Here is an 18,800-nt window from a genome sequence, read left to right on the forward strand (position 1 = left end):
TACTCCCCCCCCCCAAGACATCGGGCGGCGTAGAGGGCTGATGATCAATCTTCGTATCTCTTCGGGCGTCGGAGGGTTCCTCTTGTTTTTGAACGGAGGGGCGCGCTGGCGGTCGGTGTAAGGATCTCTTCCTCTTGACGTCGTTTGATGATTTTTCCTTCGTTGGGCGGCTTGTTTTGTGGCGGAACTCTGGCTCTGCCAGGTCCAGCGGAGGCGGTGTCACTTCCTTCGAGAAACGCTGGTTTCACGCGGTCTATAGAGACCCAGTCCTCTTGGCCATGGACGTCGAGAAGGAAGGCTTTCGTAGTCTTTTTAATAATCCGGTAGGGACCTCGATAAGGTCTAGTCAGTGGTTGTCGATGAGCGTCGACACGGACGAAAACGTACTTGCAGTCATCCAGGCTTTTTGGCTTGAAGTGCTTGGTTCTGTCCTGGTAAGTTTTGAGACACGGCCTGAACTTCCTGGCGATGTCCCTTAGGTGGTCCAGCTGCGTGTCGTCGGTTGATGAGGGAAAGAATTCGCCAGGAACTGCGAGCGCTTCCCCGTAAACTTTTTCGGCGGGCGAAGGTTCGCCGTCTGCGCGAGGGGCGGTGCGAAGGCCGAGGAGTACCCAAGGAAGTCGTGATTTCCAGTCCCCATCGGTGCAGCTCGCCATCAGGGACGCCTTGAGGGCGCGGTGCGTTCTTTCGACCATGCCGTGGTGCTGTGGAGCGTCGTCCCCATCAGGTTCGCCAAAGCAAGCCATATTTCTGAGAGGAAAGCGGGGCCTCTGTCAGTCGTGATGTCGTCAGGAACGCCAAACCTGCTCACCCAGCTTGACAGGAGGGCTTCGGCACATGCTTGAGTCGTAGCTTCGGTCATCGGCGATGCCTCCAACCACCTCGTGGAGCGATCGATGATCGTAAGTAGGTAGCGAGCGGATCCAGAAGGGGGCAATGGTCCCACGACGTCGATGTGTATATGTCCGAAACGTCTTTTTGGCTGGGGAAAATCGCCCACCCCCGATTCGGTGTGACGGCTGACCTTGCTTGACTTGCAGTTGATGCATGACCTCGCCCATTCCCGGGCGTCCTTTTTTATCCCTGGCCAGACAAACTTTTCAGACAGAAGGCGAGCGGTGGTGCGTCCTGAGGGGTGTGAAAGTCCATGGATGATATCGAATATTTTCCTTCTGCAGGAGGCTGGTACCCAGGGACGAGGGCGGCCCGTGCTGGTGTCGCAAAGAATAGTTTCTCCTGCTGGTCCGAGGGGAACCGCACTTATCTTGAGCGCGGATGGCTCCGTCAGGTGAACCTGCGCTTCTCGGTCGGTGCGTTGTTCGGTTGCGAGATTGGCGTAGTCGATTCCCAGGTGGATCGCGTCAATTTCAATCCTTGAAAGGACGTCTGCGACTGGGTTTTTCTTTCCTGGGACGTAACGTATGGTGCACCCGAATTCGGCGATTGATGCGAGATGACGTTGTTGTCGGGATGACCATGCGTCCGTTGATTTCGTGAAGGCGTGGACGAGGGGTTGATGAGCCGTTGCAATCGTGAAGGGGGTACCCGCCAAGATGTGCCTGAAGTGGCGGACGGCGAGGTAGACGGCGAGGAGTTCCCTAGCGAAGGTGCTGTATCTTGTTTCGGCGGGTTTCAATTTCTTGCTGAAGAATGCCAGCGGTCGAGGAGAACCATCGACAAGTTGCTCAAGCACAGCCCCGCAGGCGACGTTGCTGGCGTCGGTCGTTAGTCGCAGGGGCGCGTCGTCGTCGAAATGAGCCAGGGTGGTGGCATTCGCAAGGGCATCCTTCGTCCGAGCGAATGCATGTTGCTGGGGCAAGCCCCACTCGAGTTTTTTTGCTTTTCCTTTCAGGACGTCGTCGAGGGGTGACAGGGTTTGTGCGATGTTGGGGATGAAGCGCCTGTAGTAATTGACCATTCCCAAGAACTCCTGAAGTTGGCGAATGGTCGTAGGTATTGGGAACTTTCTGATGGCGTCGACTTTGGTTGTCATGGGTTTTACCCCGCGCGAGGATACACGGTGACCAAGGAAATCCACTCCCTCCGCACCGAACGTACATTTGTCGAAGCGTACGACTAGGCCGTTCTCCTGTAGGCGCTTTAGGACGGTGCGGACGTGTCCCCGGTGTTCCTCCTTGGTTTTCGAGAATATCAGGATGTCGTCGACGTAGCAGACGCAGAAAGGTAGGTCACCCAGAATGCTATCCATTAGTCGTTGGAAGGTTGCCCCGGCGTTGCGTAGACCGAAGGTTGAGTATGAGAAGGTGTAGGATCCGAACGGCGTTACAATGGCAGTTTTCGGGATATCTTCCGGGAATACGGGGACCTGGAAGTAAGACTTGAGAAGGTCCATCTTGGTAAAAAACTTTGCGCCGTGCAACGCGTTCGTTAGGTCCTGCATGTTGGGCAGTGGGTAGTGATCGGGCGTTGTGATGAGGTTGAGGCGCCTGTAGTCGCCGCAAGGTCTCCAGGACCCGTCCGGCTTTTTAACCATGTGCAGGGGTGATGCCCAGGGGCTCGATGCTTTCTTACAGATACCCATGCGTTCCATGTCCTCGAAGGCGCGTTTGGCATCCTTCAGTTTCTGAGGCGGGAGGCAGCGGAATTTGGCGTGAGTGGGAGGTCCTGTCGTTGTGATGTGGTGGTAGATGCCATGCTTGGACGGGGAGCCTAGCGAGTGTCGGAGCTCGGGCTTGAAAACCTCGGGAAACTCTCGTAGGAGGTCGGCGTAGGGGTACGTTGTTACGGCGGATACGGACATGTTGCAGGGCCGTGTTCTAGGGCGCGAGACTGGCAGGTTCCCGTGTCGATGAGACGTCTGTTAGCGACATCGACGAGGAGTCCATGGTGGGCGAGGAAATCCGCACCGAGGAGGGGGCGATTGACGTCGGCGATAGCGAAGGGCCAAGAATACGAACGGCCCATGATAGATATCTTGAGGGTCTTGATTCCATAGCACCGTATGGGAGATCCGTTGGCGGCGATGAGTGAGGGAGCGTTTTTGTCGGGACCACGGTCTAGGTCGGACTTTGAAGGAGGGAACGTTGACTGCATTGCGCCGGTGTCCACCATGAGTCTACGGTTGGAAATGGTATCGAGGATACAGAAACCAATCTTGTTATGGTTAACTGCGGCCGCGATGGTGGCAGGTGGATGCTTCTGGCGTCATCTTCTAGGGAAACTGCATGGTGCTCTACATTTCTTGGCGTCACTGCCGAACTGTTGGTGGTAGAAGCACCATGCTGGGTTAGGCCTAGGGTTTGGTCGCGTCGGTTTCTTTCTTGATAAAATGTTGATCTCGTCGTCCTCGAGGGCCATTGCCGAGGAGTCTATGGAAGAGCAGCTGCTGAAGGAGGAGAACGGAGGCGGTGTTGACGATGATGCTCCGAGGCGAGATGCTTTGGAGGCCTTGTGGAGTTTCTGAGCCTTCGACAGGAGTTCGTTCATCGGGAGCGTGTCGGCGTCTCTCAATTGGGCCCGTACATCCTGTGGTAGGCGTCGAAGAAACATCTCGCGAGATAAGCTAATCTCACGTCGTCGGCCGTTGCTGTCTGTTTCGGGGAGCATGAGCAGGCCGGTTAGGTCGTCCCACGCCTCGACAGGAGAGGTGTCACCCATGGGCTTGCCGGCGAGGTCCAGTACTTTCTCTGCCCTTGCTGAGACAGAGAGGGAGTAGATACCGATGAGTTTTGTTCTCAGGTCGTCGTATGAAACTTGGCCGGCCTGGGCGTCGAGCCATGGGGAAATCTTGTTGAATACTTCTTCAGGTATGGAGGTGAGAACGATGTCAGCCTTGGCGCAGGAGTCGCTGAGTTTGGCGACGCGGAAGAGTACGTCCGCTCTCAGGAACCAGGAAGCGGTGTTGTGTTGAGAAAAGGGCGGCAGTTTGACTTTGGGCGTGGAGGCGAGGCCGTTGGGTGCGATGGGCGTGTTGCTTCCTGCATCGTGGCCAGACGACGAGTCGGCGAAGAGGTGAGAGGTTGATATGTCGGTTAAGCTCATCCTACTGCCTTACGTTCACCGAAGTGTGGGAGAACCAATGGCAGGTTCTTGCCTAAGGTAACTGAGTATGTAGAAGGTAGCACGGCCGTAATAAGTCAGTTAATGGCAAAGCCAAAACCGCTGATGCTACTTTCAACTCCGGGGTCACCAGTTGTAAGGACAGTGAGACAAGCGTCACCAAGATCAACTGATACTTTATTTGAATGCGCACGGAAATACATAACAAGGCGCGGACGGAAACGTAGGATTACATTGGCGCCAAGTCAGATTGAAGTGCCCGCCAAAATATATGTTTTTTCTTACACTTACAAATATATGAATTATGGGTTAACAAAAACATGTCATGAAACGATACATATATCAAAATGTAGCTCTGGTAGAGCGGAATATATATACATAGGACACCACAGTGTGGCGAAGAGAGAATTTAAATAAATAAGTAGTTTGTCGATTTTCTGGACGACGAAGGGATCGGTGTCCTTACAGTATCTCAACGGGTGGCTGGTGCTCTGGCCAACCTGCTACCTATACTACCTTCTGTACTTACTAATTTGTAGAAAAGCATGTAATCTTTTTATATTATTGTTTTCTACCGGCTAATGCATATCCCTGATTCAGCTATCACTTCCCAGTATGTGGTTTCATCATTCCTTTCATTATATGGTATTGCAAGTCTTCCATTTCCTACATTTTTCCTTTTATTTTTAACATTTTCCTAAATTGACCACGATAGATGGGATTACAATATTTTCATAAATTACAATTCTTATTTCCAGGGCCATATTTCACACCTTTGCTACATTTCCATACTCCAATATTTCATGCCTCATGTATCCGACTTTTTCTTTCCTTTTCTGAATGCTTAATTTATGATTTAACTTTCCTTTAAGCTATTCCTTCAAATATATTTTTTTTTTCATATTCTGATTTCCTCATCTTTACCTTCCCATTTACATGCTTATCCTCATCTTTTCCAATTATTAACACTTCAGAAATTTCTGGCTTAGAGCTAAATATGAACTTTTTCAATATTCCCATACCATGACAGTTATCTGTTGCTGCTTTCACTACTTTTATTATGCTGCTGGTGAACATTATATCATCTAAATAGACTAATGCCTCTATTTCTAGGAACTGTCACCTTTGTAAAGGCTATGCCTCACCCAGAACCTGAACCTGAACTGTCACCTTACCATTGTTACACCTTTCTGGGTTATGGTATTTACCTTATCTGTGGCTATTGAACACAATTCTGCGCCAAATAATGTGCCTTGCTTTATCCTCCCCTTCCATCCTTCATGTTGTTTTTGGTCTTGTGGAGTGAGCCAGAAGTTTAGTTCCTGGAACCTGAAAGTTAACGATGTGCCGTCACAAAGGAGAGAAACGTGGTTACAACTAGTTCGTACTCCATTTTACATGTGTTTCCGAGCGTTGCTCCAGTGACTTATTATTAGTTGAATATAATTATTCTAATAGTCATTAAAGTAAGTAGCTTTTTATATTGTTGCATTTGTTCCGTATTACCACGCGGGTAACCTGCTGTTATGATTGAACTGGTTAATTTAAGTAGCTAGGAATATAGCCCTGCTTTCGCCCAGTTCCATTTATATTACGGTGTGCTAGAAGTCTTTCCACATATCTCAGTTGTTGGAGTGCCTGCAAATGTGTTTTGCTTTCCTGAGAGAAGAGGTATGGTGTAGGGTACGAACCTTCAGTTGATATTGGGTACAAATGCCATTTGTCTGTGGTACTTTAGTGGAGTGAATGTAGTTCGTTGGATAGGGTAAAGTAATAATACGATAGCCAACGCAGGGGTACCATGTAGGTCAGTAGGTAAGGTTATGGCTCCTAATTAGGTTTGGTGGTGTTATTGTCTGCTTCCCTTGTAAAATGGGGTTTATTAGCCTGTCTTAACAAAATATAAAGGCTTCTTGGAGAAAATTATAGGTGTGCATTTTTAAGGGTAAATATGTGACACTTGTTTCTAGTATAATAGTCAACTCATGCAATCCGTGTGTTTTTTTTATATTTGTGAATTTCTTATGGTAATATTTTGATTGAGTTGCACCCAGCCATTACCACTTGCCAATACATAGGAGCTTGATGTTTTTCTTTTTTTCCAAGCGCACAGCAGAGCTAAAACCATTAAGGACTCTACCGAAATATTACTGAAATCTGATGGTTTTTGCTCCGCCATGCACTCGGGGAAAAAAGAAAAACACCAAGCTCCTATGTACTGGCAAGCGGTAATGACTTGTTGGGACCCTATCCAAATATTACCTTACCTTGCTTATGCGAAAACACTAAATTTGACACTAAATTTCCTTACTGAAAAATAACAAAAGATATTAGTCAAAATGAGAAATTTTGAGTTAGAAATTGGCTAATACTGCATAATGGTATAAACTAAGCAAATATATGAAATTTAACATTAGAAATTGGCAAATAATGTTATATAACTTTATTAAAAATTGCCAAAGAATGCAAGTTAACACTTGAAACTTCATAATTAGAACTCTAAACAATACTGTAAAAGTTGTGGAAATCATATCAACGATACTTTGTTAATTATATGCGAGCATATTCTTAATACTGTCACCTTTAGATCAGCTGATGACAAACCAAATAGAAAAACAATCTATATTTACTGTTGTTAAAATGCACATTAAATTGATAATAGAAAAGTAGAAATAAAGCTTAAATGAACTTTCAATTAGCAATGAAAATCATGTTTTTTTTGTTTTTTGTTTTTTTTTCAGTACATATGTTACGTTATCTGCTAAAAGTAGAGATCAGCGTGTGCAGTATTTAATTGACCCTTTTTACGGAAATAAAGATTTTTGTTACTTCTGCTACACAGTATCAGTATGTATGTATTGTCTGAGAGAAAGCGTGAGAACATATTCATATAACTCACAATAATAGTGATATATTAATTGTATGGAAACTATGATTAACATACCGGTACTAATGTCATATTTATTATGAGGATGTTTTTTCCTACAGAAATATAAACCATCATCCTTTACATGAGAGAACGATGTTAATGAACAACAGGTAGCGGCAAAGCTAACCCCCCCCCCCACTGGCTCACCAACAACTCACTTGGATATTAGCCGTCAGTGGGAATAGATGTTTCTCTGACTGGGGATGTCAAAAACTTTCTAATTCCTGCTTCTTCTTTTTATAGCATGTTTGACTTTAAGTATGGTTGTATTTGATTTCGGTAATGCTTGCGGAAATGCAGAATGCCTTGAAGTGTCACCGAAGACATACGGCATTTTCATGAGTGCAGTTGAAACTTATTTTCATGGGACATGCCCTTCGTGCAGAGGGCATACATGTACACAATCCTCACCTTATGATGAGGGAGCCTTTGTAGATCAGCGGCCAGGTCCTCCCGCAGACATAGAAAACGGGAATTTCTTCCCGTTTTCTAACCCTTCGTAAGACGTGGCCGTTGTTCTACAACAGAATGTTCTGCCAAAACTCTAGAATAGAACACTGCCTAACTTGAATGGGCCCACCTAACCTTACCTACAACACGTGTCTCTCCTTAACGGGGGGGCTAACGCCCCCCTGCAACCCCCCGTACATAGCCGTATAATTATTCTTAAACACCTAAACGGGGGGGCTACCGCCCCCCTGCGACCCCCCTTACACTTGCCTATTCTTAATCGGAAATCATCATACATACATGTGGCCGCTATCACTCATACACACAAGCATATTCTTAATCGGCCGACATCATGCATACATGTGGCCGCGATCACACAAACCAGAAACGGAGAGGGTTGTACTTACATTATTTCCTGTTCAGCTTGCGGGTTTATTCGTAACCTCTACAACGGCCCCCTACTTATTCAAAGTCACTGAAGTCCGAGTTTTCAACTGGTATTGGCTTTCTGCCGAGAGACAACTTCTTCTTCTTTTGGGGAGGGCACGTTGGAGGGGCACTTTTAGGAGATGTACGGTGATGGGACACCTTTTTTTGTGGAGGGGACGGGTGTTGGGACGGACCAGGACTTTCGGAATCAGAATCGTGGGTATTGAGCGGATAAACACGTTTAACTAATTCCAGGAATGCCTTCAGTCTACACCCCTTACCGATCAAATAACGTTTTTGAATTATATACATCGCAAAGTAGCTTTCGTATAAATGTTTCTGAGTACCGAATTTCGGTAGTACAGATCTTTTTAGTACTCGCCACTGTGATTCGATTGTATTGGTGTGCACACTGGGATCTTTTGGACTCACAAAGTTAATGCTATGATTAACAGTTTTGTGTTGAAGAAATTGATCCTTGATATTATTATAGGCCTTCCAACAGTCCGAAATTATTGTAGTTTCAGGATGGACGCACTCTAATAATATCGGGAGCAATGTCTTTTCCGAACTATCCTCGACAACCCTGAAAAAAGTCTCACGTGTTTCCCGGTCAATCCCGCCGAACACCCATTTGCCATCGACCTTGCTGCCAACGTTATATTTTCTTTTTCCGAATTTACTCTCGTCTATCTCGACGATATGTCCTGGTCCGCCAATTTTTTTACTGTCCATCACTAAGATGTCCGCACACACGTCGCGACAGAAGTTGTACCAATCAACTAGTGTGTGAGAGGCAAACTTTTTGTACATAGGGAGAATCTGGTTCTGAGAAAAACCATAAATAAAACTTGCTAATATAACAAACACATCTTCGTACGGTAGCTTTGATCGTGAAAAAAAGCTACCGTGGTTAGGGGCGATCTTCTTTCGGCAATACAGTAACTATATGAACAACGCCAAAAAAACTTAGCTTTTCCACTATTCGCCGATTTTCCATCATACTTGTAGCGCATTTCACCGATATGACATTTTGCACAAATGCCGGAAAAGTCGCCTAAAAGTCCCATTTTATATAAATATTTTGTAAACTCAGCACTTGTTGTAAAGTTCATAATCCTCAACATACTAGGATTGACTGAATTGAAAAAAGATTCACAAGTATCTACACACTGGTTAGTTGCCATCGCGCCGCGTGGGTAAAGAATGAGCATTTCCGACCCTCGATGGGTGCTCCCGTTTCCGTATTTGAATTTTTAGAAAAAATGAGTTATGATTGGGTGAAAAAGTTAATCCTAGTTAATCCCCAGATCAAGTGGGGTCCCATTGGGTCGTTTCAAATTGCCGCGGCCGATTAATAATTCAGAATTCCGCCGCTATGGCGCTGTTGATTCGATCAGAACGTCATCTATAGGGAATTCTAGGAACTATGGGAGCGAGAAACTGCGTGGCAAGGTACAGAGCTCGTTCGACTTATAAATTTCACGTCGAATTAGATGGTTTTCAAAATCTTTGTATATCGGTATAGTAAGTACTTACCCTGGATATTTATAACATTCTGAACAGTTAATTTTCAATATTAATCTTACCCGATGATCATGTAGCTGTCAACTCCGTTGCCCGACAGAAATCTACGGTCGGGATACGCCAGCGATCGCTATCCAGGTGGGGGTGTACACAACAGCGCCATCTGTGAGCAGGTACTCAAGTACTTCTTGTCAACAAGAACTCAATTTTTCCTCTGTCGTGCCGCCGGCAAGACCTACTTGGATACGCTGTTGATTTTGGAGTTATTGTTCACGATTTGGTGATGTATTTGCTCTAAAGTTATAGCCTTCGCTATTCAGGAAGCTTTCTCATTAGCTTAGCAAGCTTTTGGAATTAATTTAGATTAATTGGTAACGAACTTTGCTAGATTTTGGAATCCCCCCTTGACTACTTCTAAAATTCAAGATGTCTGACCAGTCTCAAGTACCTAAGTACAGGCAATGTAGTGTTAGGACTAGTACTAGGCGTCTTCCGAAGGCCTCTATAGATCCTCACACCGTATGTTCCAATTGTAGGGGTAAATCCTGTCAATTGGAAGATCGATGTGGGGAATGTGCTGGGCTTTCGGAATTCGATTTTAACGAATTCCTTAGATATGCACATAGGTTAGAGAAGGAGAGAAATAGGAGGAGTTCTTCTCGCTCTGTGGATTTTTCCTCTCCCCATGCCCCTCAACCTTTTCCTTCCCCTGTGGTGGTGACTCCCGAACCTGCTACGAGTGCTCAGCCTGGTATGGCGGATATGTTGCGTGCCATTCAGGCTCTCGGTGATAAAGTGGAGTCATTGGCTAATGACCGTAATCAGCTCTTGGCAGATGTCAGAGAGCTGAAAGCGAAAAGTGCAGTGGGAAGTGTTAGTGCTAGTGATGTGCAAAGTGTCAGTGTCAGTGTTGCGCATGAGGGTACATCTGTGCGTGCCAGTCGTCCTCCCAGTCCGGGACCTCTTGCAAGCTCCCAAGCCCAGGGGAGAAGCAATGTCGAAGGACCAAAGGGTTCGGCAGGCCTTGATAGGCGCACGGATGTATCCTCAGTGGTTGCGGACGTATCTGTTAAGGATCGTCCCATCCACATACAGACGAATGAGCCCTTACATTCCTCGTCTGTGGAAGAGGTTTCCAGGAGGAAACGGTGGACCAAGGTCTCACAACCGCTCAAGCGTAAGGTCCCTTCCGAGCGAGTCCAACGGCCCAGGTGTAGCCACTGGGTCAGTTCGGACTCGCCGCAGTCATCTGATGACTGCACACCTCCCAAGAGAGGTAGAGTGGTCCCTCAACAGGCTACTGCTCCGTCTGTTGTTGCTCCAACCACAGTAGACCCTAAGTGGTCCATGCTGCAGACTATGCAGTCTCAGCTTGCTGCATTCATGCAGGAGTATCATGCTGAGAAGGCTCCTGTTAACCTACAACCCGCCGAGGTTGTGCGCTCAGCAGATACTGCGGCTGCCTGCTCCCATACTCCACCTGTGAGAGCTCCACCACCGATGCGCAGTCCTCCCTGCCAGACGCATGTTCTTGCTGCACCATCTGCTAACATGCGTGAGCTGCCGCATCAGGAGTTGCCGGGTTCCAGCACTATGCGGCATTCTCCTCAGCCCATGCAGCATGCTCTGCAGACCTTACAGCATGCTCCGCATACCATGCAGCATGAGCCGCATACCTTACAGCATGCTCTGCATACCATACCGCATGCTCCTCATCCCACCGCAGACCCTCCCACACGCCAGCCCTCTGCTTTTGTTGTTGCCAGCTCGCAGACCGACCAGCAGCGGCATGATGTTGGATCCGCAGGTACGCATGCACCCGTACTGCCGGATTCAGCCGTTCAGCTTTCTGCTCTGCCTTTGCCACTTACAACTCAGCTTTCGGATGTTGATGTATCGGATGATGAAGCTGCACATCTGGATGAGCCTCACTCTGATTTTGAAGGGCCCAAGTCTACTGCTCCCTCCTTAGACTTTCGTAAAGTCCTTGCCTTGTTCAGGGACTTGTATCCTGAGCAGTTTGTGTCTGCAACCCCTCGTTCTCCTCCCTCCGAGTTTGCTCTGGGCATGCAGTCTGCTGCGCCTGCCTTCACCAAGCTTGTTCTCGCCAGATCATCTAAGAGAGCTTTGAGGGTTATGGGGGACTGGTTGCAGTCCAAGAAGCAACTGGGAAGGACTTCTTTCGTCTTTCCGCCTCCCAAGCTTGCTTCTAAGTCGAGCGTCTGGTATGCCACAGGAGAGGAACCCGGCTTGGGGGTTCCTGCCTCTGCCCAGGCCGACTTCTCAAGTCTGGTTGACTCTCCCCGCAGGTTGGCTATGAGACGTTCGAAGATCTGCTGGTCCTTTTCCGATTTAGATCATCTGTTGAAGGGAGTCTTTCGTGCCTTCGAGATATTCAACTTTCTCGATTGGTGTTTGGGAGCCTTAAGGAGGAAGACTTCCTCTTCAGATAAGGACTCGGCCATGCTGATCATGTCTAGCATGGACAAAGCAATTCGGGATGGGTCTGGTGAACTTGCGGCTTCATATGTATCAGGAGTCCTTAAGAAGAGAGAACATCTTTGCTCCTTCTTATCAGCTGGTATCACTCCTTGCCAGAAGTCAGAGTTATTGTTTGCTCCTCTCTCCAAGTGTCTGTTTCCGGAGGAGCTGATTAAGGGGATGGCTGCCTCACTTATCCAGAAAGATACTCATGATCTTATGGCTTCTTCTGCACGTAAGGCTAAAACCTTACCTTCCGTGCCTAGACCCTTCCGCCCTGCAGCAGTTGACACACCTGCTTCTAGGTTCATCCCGCCCTTTCGTGGCAGAGCCTCCAGCAGAGGAGGTTCCCGTGCAGACAGTCACCGTGGCAAATCCAAGAAGGGTTCCAAGTCCGCAAAAGGCAAGTTTTGACTGCCTTCCTCTCCAGACAGCAGTAGGAGCCAGACTCAAGACCTTCTGGCATGCTTGGGAGAGCAGAGGTGCAGACGCTCAGTCTGTGAAGTGGCTAAGGGAGGGATACAGAATTCCGTTCTGCCGCAGTCCCCCTCTAGCTACGTCTCCCATCAACCTCTCTCCCAACTACAAGGAGAAGGACAAGAGGCTAGCGTTGCAACAAGAGGTGTCGCTCTTGCTACAAAAGGAAGCGGTGGTCATAGTCCGGGATCATCAATCCCCGGGCTTTTACAACCGTCTCTTCCTGGTAGCCAAGAAGACAGGAGGTTGGAGACCGGTGCTGGACGTCAGTGCTCTCAATGCTTTTGTCACCAAGCAGACGTTCACAATGGAGACGACGAAGTCGGTCCTAGCAGCGGTCAGGCAGGAGGACTGGATGGTCTCGTTAGATCTGAAAGACGCGTACTTTCACGTCCCCATCCATCCAGACTCCCAACCTTTCCTAAGATTCGTCTTTGGAAAGGTTGTGTACCAGTTCCAAGCCCTGTGCTTTGGCCTAAGCACGGCACCTCTTGTGTTTACCAGACTGATGAGGAATATTGCGAAATTCCTTCACTTGGCAGACATCAGAGCCTCCCTCTATTTAGACGACTGGCTTTTAAGAGCTCCCACAAGTCGTCGCTGTCTGGAGAATCTCAGATGGACTATGGATCTGACCAAGGAACTGGGCCTCCTGGTCAATTTAGAGAAGTCCCAGCTCGTCCCATCCCAGACCATTGTCTACCTGGGTATGGAGATTCAGAGTCGAGCTTTTCGGGCTTTTCCGTCGGCCCCAAGGATCAATCAAGCCCTAGAATGCATCCAGAGCATGCTGAGAAGGAACCGATGCTCAGTCAGGCAGTGGATGAGTCTAACAGGGACACTTTCATCGCTGGCCCTGTTCATCGAGTTAGGGAGACTCCACCTCCGCCCCCTTCAGTATCATCTAGCTGCTCACTGGATAAAGGACATGACGCTAGAGACGGTCTCAGTTCCTGTTTCCGAAGAGATGAGGTCTACTCTAACGTGGTGGAAGAACAGCATTCTTCTCAAGGAAGGTCTACCATTGGCTGTTCAGACCCCCGACCACCGTCTCTTCTCGGACGCATCGGACACGGGCTGGGGTGCGACACTGGACGGACAGGAATGCTCGGGCACATGGAATCAAGAGCAAAGGACACTTCACATCAATTGCAAGGAGTTGTTGGCGGTTCATCTGGCCTTGATAAACTTCAAGTCCCTCCAGCTAAACAAGGTGGTGGAGGTGAACTCCGACAACACCACAGCCTTGGCTTACATCTCCAAGCAGGGAGGGACTCATTCGAGGAAGTTGTTCGAGATCGCAAGGGACCTCCTCATTTGGTCAAAAGATCGAAAGCTCACGCTGGTAACGAGGTTCATTCAGGGCGATATGAATGTCATGGCAGATCGCCTCAGCCGGAAGGGTCAGGTCATCCCCACAGAGTGGACCCTTCACAAGAATGTTTGCAGCAGACTATGGGCCCTGTGGGGTCAGCCAACCATAGATCTATTCGCTACCTCAATGACCAAGAGGCTCCCGTTGTATTGTTCTCCGATTCCAGACCCAGCAGCAGTTCACGTGGATGCCTTTCTGCTGGATTGGTCCCATCTCGACCTGTATGCGTTCCCGCCGTTCAAGATTGTCAACAGGGTATTTCAGAAGTTCGCCTCTCATAAAGGGACACGGCTGACGTTGGTTGCTCCCCTCTGGCCCGCGAGAGAATGGTTCACCGAGGTACTGCAATGGCTAGTCGATGTTCCCAGGACTCTTCCTCTAAGAGTGGACCTTCTGCGTCAACCTCACGTAAAGAAGGTACACCCAAACCTCCACGCTCTTCGTCTGACTGCCTTCAGACTATCGAAAGACTCTCAAGAGCTAGAGGCTTTTCGAAGGAGGCAGCCAGAGCGATTGCCAGAGCAAGGAGGACATCCACTCTCAGAGTCTATCAGTCTAAATGGGAAGTCTTCCGAAGCTGGTGCAAGGCCAATGCAGTTTCCTCAACCAGTACCACTGTAACCCAGATTGCTGACTTCCTGTTACATCTAAGGAACGTAAGATCCCTATCAGCTCCTACGATCAAGGGTTACAGAAGTATGTTGGCAGCGGTTTTCCGCCACCGAGGCTTGGATCTTTCCACCAACAAAGATCTACAGGACCTCCTTAGGTCTTTTGAGACCTCAAAGGAACGTCGGTTGTCCACTCCAGGCTGGAATCTAGACGTGGTCTTAAGGTTCCTAATGTCATCAAGATTTGAACCGCTCCAATCAGCCTCTTTTAAGGACCTCACATTAAAAACTCTTTTCCTCGTGTGTTTGGCAACAGCTAAAAGAGTAAGTGAGATCCACGCCTTCAGCAGGAACATAGGTTTCACATCTGAAACGGCTACATGTTCCTTGCAGCTCGGTTTTTTGGCTAAAAACGAGCTTCCTTCACGTCCTTGGCCTAAGTCGTTCGAGATCCCAAGCCTGTCCAACTTGGTGGGGAACGAACTAGAGAGAGTACTTTGCCCAGTTAGAGCTCTTAGGTACTATTTAAGAAGGTCAAAGCCATTACGAGGACAATCAGAAGCTTTATGGTGTGCTATCAAGAAGCCTTCCCTACCGATGTCTAAGAACGCAGTTTCTTACTACATCAGGCTTCTGATTAGAGAAGCTCATTCTCATCTGAAGGAAGAAGACCTTGCTTTGCTGAAGGTAAGGACACATGAAGTGAGAGCTGTGGCTACTTCAGTGGCCTTCAAACAGAACCGTTCTCTGCAGAGTGTTATGGATGCAACCTATTGGAGAAGCAAGTCAGTGTTCGCATCATTCTATCTCAAAGATGTCCAGTCTCTTTACGAGAACTGCTACACCCTGGGACCATTCGTAGCAGCGAGTGCAGTAGTAGGTGAGGGCTCAGCCACTACATTCCCATAATCCCATAACCTTTTTAACCTTTCTCTTGAATACTTTTTATTGTTGTTCTTTGGGTTGTACGGTCGGCTAAGAAGCCTTCCGCATCCTGGTTGATTTGGCGGGTGGTCAAATTCTTTCTTGAGAAGCGCCTAGGTTAGAGGTTGTGATGAGGTCCTTTAGTATGGGTTGCAGCCCATTATACTTCAGCACCTAGGAGTCGTTCAGCATCCTAAGAGGACCGCTAGGCTCAGTAAGGAAGACGTACTTAAAAAAGGCAGAGTAATGGTTCAAGTCGACTTCCTTACCAGGTACTTATTTATTTTATGTTTGTTATTTTGAATAACTGATAAAATGAAATACGGGATACTTAGCTTCTTTGTTAACATGTATGCTGGTCTCCACCCACCACCCTGGGTGTGAATCAGCTACATGATCATCGGGTAAGATTAATATTGAAAAATGTTATTTTCATTAGTAAAATAAATTATTGAATATACTTACCCGATGATCATGAATTAAAGAACCCGCCCTTCCTCCCCATAGAGAACCAGTGGACCGAGGAGAAAATTGAGTTCTTGTTGACAAGAAGTACTTGAGTACCTGCTCACAGATGGCGCTGTTGTGTACACCCCCACCTGGATAGCGATCGCTGGCGTATCCCGACCGTAGATTTCTGTCGGGCAACGGAGTTGACAGCTACATGATCATCGGGTAAGTATATTCAAAAATTTATTTTACCAATGAAAATAACATTATTCTATACAAGTTTCCGATAAAGTTGAAAATAAGGCGGCCGCTATCATACATGCAGGTGGCCGCCATCCTACACACATCCCATGATGAGTGCTGGAAGTGGCCAGCCTCCCAGTGGGAGATGTACGGCAGGAGATGAAAGAAATCCAGAAGGGATTCTTTCGCCTTTATTTCTTCCTCAGAGTCGAACAAAGTCCGACTTTCTTCTTCTGACTCTTCTCTGTTGGTCTCCTGGTGGGCAATCGAGTGAGTGTGTTGGCCCTTAACCATAAAGCATGCCTCCTATGTAAACGGTGGGGCCTCCTACTCAGGATGAGCCTCCTTTGTTTCAGTTATAAGCTGAATTGCATTTGCTGTGGCCTACCTTGGGTCTTCAGGGTTCACCCTTGAAGTAGAAGCTGCAGCCAGTTCTCTTAGCAAGGCACCAGCAAGACGTTCCTGCTTCAGTAGATGTTAGCCCTCAAGTGTCTCCAAGGAAGTCTCCAGTCGTCTCTTCAGCTCACTCGGACCCTTGAGTAGGAGACTTTTCTCCTGAATCTTTTTCCAAAGGAAACACCATGTTCCTGCACAGAGGATTGAGAACCAAGTGCCTGACCCTCACCCTTAAAGAGGTCTCCTCCTTTAGAACTCATTAAGCTAATTTCCAAGGTTGTTCCTCAACCACTTCTAGATCCCTCCTCTTTGAAAGGGGATCCTAGACTGTCTTCTAGTGGTCAGTCCTACTCATCTTCACCTTCTGCAGGATCTTTGAAGGATGACTCCCCAGCTTCCAGATGCTCCTCGCCATCACACACTTCTTCTAGACGCACCTCATCCAAGCAAGCCCCTTCAGTTAGTGTCTCTCCTATGGGTACTTCACCCCAGCACGTATCACGCTCTAGACGAACTTCTTTCAGCGCTTCTCCTGAACAAGCCTTACACTCTAGGTAATCACTTTCCAAGGACAACAACACAGCAGAGGGATCATGATACATCCGACGACCTACTTGAGCAAAGAAAGGGTCAGAGGTAGACACTGGCATTGTCACCGAGAGTCACGCTCACGATCCCCATGAGACAGGTTTCTTTTGCTGAAATGTAGGTACAGTACAGAATTCTTATCAATTTATAAAAAGATTGCCAGTTCACCTGTTCTGGACATATGATACCGAAACTTTTAAGAATTTGCCATCAGAAGACAGCAACTTCGAAGTAAGTACCTATGCTAATGTACTACAGTAAACTGTCTGGTTACAACAGTATCCATGTACAATATTTTGTGGATACAATGCATCTACCATGCGTTATTAAGGAAAATATTTTGACTTCCGACATATGTGTCCTAACTATGAATGGGTAAACTAGTTATCGTGAGTGTGGAGGAAGAACATTTTTTGGCGGTGGAAGAGCAAAGAAAACATACGAGTGACCACCGGTTTCCGTTGGCAAGCCATTCTGGATTGCTGTGTTTTCTGTGCTTTTTCTGTAATTTTTCCCTTTAACTTCTGCTTTCCAACATGGCTCTCTAGTGTTGGTAAAATTAGACATTTTGAAAAGGGAGAATTACCAACGAACATCGACCATTTACTCCAACTATGCCGTTCAACTGTCGTGACGGTTATTGAGGATGGAGATACTGAAGTATCATTGAGCATTTACATACATCATACATATACCAAGGCACTTCCCCCTATTTTGGGGGGTAGCCGACACCAACAATGAAACAAAACAAAAAGGGGACCTCTACTCTCTACGTTCCTTCAGCCTAACCAGGGACTCAACCGAGTTCAGCTGGTACTGCTAGGGTGCCACAGCCCAACCTCCCACATTATCCACCACAGATGAAGCTTCATAATGCTGAGTCCCCTACTGCTGCTACCTCCGTGGTCATCTAAGGCACCGGAGGAAGCAGCAGGGCCTACTGGAACTGCGTCACAATCGCTCGCCATTCATTCCTATTTCTAGCACGCTCTCTTGCCTCTCTCACATCTATCCTCCTATCACCCAGAGCTTTCTTCACACCATCCATCCACCCAAACCTTGGCCTTCCTCTTGTACTTCTCCCATCAACTCTTGCATTCATCACCTTCTTTAGCAGACAACCATTTTCCATTCTCTCAACATGGCCAAACCACCTCAACACATTCATATCCACTCTAGCCGCTAACTCATTTCTTACACCCGTTCTCTCCCTGACCACTTCGTTCCTAACCCTATCTACTCGAGATACACCAGCCATACTCCTTAGACACTTCATCTCAAACACATTCAATTTCTGTCTCTCCATCACTTTCATTCCCCACAACTCCGATCCATACATCACAGTTGGTACAATCACTTTCTCATATAGAACTCTCTTTACATTCATGCCCAACCCTCTATTTTTTACTACTCCCTTAACTGCCCCCAACACTTTGCAACCTTCATTCACTCTCTGACGTACATCTGCTTCCACTCCACCATTTGCTGCAACAATAGACCCCAAGTACTTAAACTGATCCACCTCCTCAAGTAACTCTCCATTCCACATGACATTCAACCTTGCACCACCTTCCCTTCTCGTACATCTCATAACCTTACTCTTACCCACATTAACTCTCAACTTCCTTCTCTCACACACCCTTCCAAATTCTGTCACTAGTCGGTCAAGCTTCTCTTCTGTGTCTGCTACCAGTACAGTATCATCCGCAAACAACAACTGATTTACCTCCCATTCATGATCATTCTCTCCTACCAGTTTTAATCCTCGTCCAAGCACTCGAGCATTCACCTCTCTCACCACTCCATCAACATACAAGTTAAACAACCACGGCGACATCACACATCCCTGTCTCAGCCCCACTCTCACCGGAAACCAATCACTCACTTCATTTCCTATTCT

General features: G+C 47.5%; 1 protein-coding gene across 2 annotated transcripts in view; it reads left to right on the plus strand.

Annotated features, from left to right (window-relative positions):
* Window positions 1-5,330: 5,330 nt before the first annotated feature.
* LOC137617158 (RRP12-like protein) overlaps window positions 5,331-18,800 on the plus strand; it is a 148,497-nt gene continuing 135,027 nt past the window's right edge. The window contains exon 1 of one of the 2 annotated variants that reach the window (XM_068347013.1): window positions 5,331-5,486. The gene's annotated coding sequence lies outside the window, so the exon portion shown is untranslated. Of the gene's footprint in view, window positions 5,487-5,584; window positions 5,692-18,800 lie in introns of those variants that run through there. The other variant, XM_068347014.1, reaches the window with a different exon arrangement.

The sequence above is a fragment of the Palaemon carinicauda genome, chromosome 23 (genome assembly GCF_036898095.1).
Source record: "Palaemon carinicauda isolate YSFRI2023 chromosome 23, ASM3689809v2, whole genome shotgun sequence".
Lineage (NCBI taxonomy): Eukaryota > Metazoa > Arthropoda > Malacostraca > Decapoda > Palaemonidae > Palaemon > Palaemon carinicauda.